Source organism: Morone saxatilis, unplaced genomic scaffold (assembly GCF_004916995.1).
Source record: "Morone saxatilis isolate NCDOM2014 unplaced genomic scaffold, NCSU_SB_2.0 Contig7, whole genome shotgun sequence".
Lineage (NCBI taxonomy): Eukaryota > Metazoa > Chordata > Actinopteri > Moronidae > Morone > Morone saxatilis.
Window position 1 is genome coordinate 7,780,879 of NW_023340246.1, and position 2,218 is coordinate 7,783,096.

The window sequence follows — 2,218 nt, forward strand, 5'->3', positions numbered from 1 at the left end:
GATCTGGTGGCATCTAGTGGTGAAGTTGCAGATTACAACCAACTTAATAACGTGGGAGAAACTATGGGGGTGAAATTTGTGAAAAACACAAAAGGCTCCATCTGGAGCCAGTGTTTGGTTTGTCCATTCTGGGCTACTGTAGAAACATGTTGGTTCATCATGGTGGACTCCCCAGAATTAGACCTAAACTGTAGATAAAAACAGCTCTTTCTAAGGTAAGATATAAGTTATCATTTTTCATTTCTGAGAATAGATCTTCCTAAATGTTTCACACTGAACCTTTAAAGTGAAAATACAATTTTGGCAAATTCACATCAGTCAATATAATATAAACAATTGGAATATTATGTCTACATGGAGAGTTATCTCCTATTAAAAAACTGAGCTAAAACAAGGAACAAGGACATCATTTAAGGTGTTGCTTTTTTATTCATTTATTTAATTTAAGGAAATGCTGCAAAACAAACAGTTACTCCTTTGAATGTAATGGTCTCCCAAAAAACACTACTGTATCTTTATTCCTTGAAAATGATACTGTGAAAAAGATTAATTCAAGTTTTAACCATCCAGAAAAGTTTACCATTTTGAGTGCTTTGAAAACTGGAAAATTTGATTTTTGAAAACGATATTAAATAAACTATGAGTATGGGCATGTAACAACTTTTATTACAGCTTATTAGATGAAAATGATTTTAACATGTATCAGAATCTACTGGTTCATATGGTATCTTCTATAGAGCAGGGTTTTTGGTTTTCTCCTATGCTTTGGGAGAGATTAAATGTAGTGTGGCATTGAGATATCCATGAAATAGGCTTCATAATCTCTGAAAGAAAAAAAAAAAGCCTCTTCCTCATGGTTCAAGAGTGAAATAATTTCTGAACAAACTTCTGAATAACACCACTCTCAGCAAGTCTTTCAGGAGACGTCCTGAAAGCTTAGCAAAGGAACCAACTTCAGTCTTTTAAATTGCTATTTTAAACCAAGCGTTCTGTAATTTTGCAGACATTTACGGCATCTTATCACATTTGCGTGGTGATGAACAGGACTGCCAAAACTGCTCATTAAAACGGTTGATTATTTTAAAGAGGTGATGCAAGGCACAGCAACCTCGTCACAATGCGTGCTGCTGTCAGCGCTGGTAGAGAGCGCCCTCTCCTGGCAGCAGTGCATGTGAAGGGCACATCTTGACACTTAAAAAACGTATAATAAATTGCATTTCATCCATTACGTTGTGCTGATCTACAGTATTTCAGAAGAAGGAACTCAAAATCAACTTTTTAACAGGTTTATTGACATGTGTATAGCGATTGTCTGTGCACCAGATGATTACAGAAGAATATGATATAAAATAATACAAAATAGCTGTACATAACACAGATGTATTTAAAGGAATGCATTAGTAACTGTGAGGTTTTACGCTGTATAATACGTGTCGGCTACTCACTCACCTGTCGTAAGATGAGTTCATATGTTGAGGTTTTGCCATCTGGAATGAAGGTCAACTGATACATATAGTTAAAAAAACAAAGTTAGGGAAGAGCTAATAATGTTACTGGTGGTATTAAACAACCTGATGCCCTGCTAAAAAATACTGTATCTGAAATATCCAATGACACTAAACTCTAAAAACGAGGGAAAGGAAATTGCATATGGACACCTATAACCCAAAGAGGGCTCGAACAGAAGAATTAAACAAAGAGGAAAGAAAAATCAGCTAAAATAAATATGTCAGGTCATAAACTAGAAGCCAATGAGGGTGCTGCAATGGTTCTTCCATCCACATGCCAATGGTGTTACATTAATCGTTGTATATATTATCTTCAAAAGCAGGATTCACTGGTTTTGGCGTGCTTAGTAAAAGGCAGCTGATCGAGATGTTTTCATAGCCTGTTTGTGCCTGTTTCACTAGACCCCTTTTTTTTTGTATATAAGACCCGTGTGTGACTGATCCTAGACCTGTGGTGATCTGCCCTACAGTATGCCAACTATACTCTGGCCAGTACATTAGATGATTACCTCTCACATGTCTCTTTAATGTGTTTTCCTAGAAGTGAAACTTCTTGACTAAAGTGTCATCTACCAGCTTTCTTAACAGCCATGAATCTGAAATCGCTAATCCTGAGCTACAGTAATTATCCACACTACGTCAATTATCCACCGCACTATAGGGAGTTTAAATCTTGTATTAAGACTTCAAGCAGAAAATATCTTTCTTTC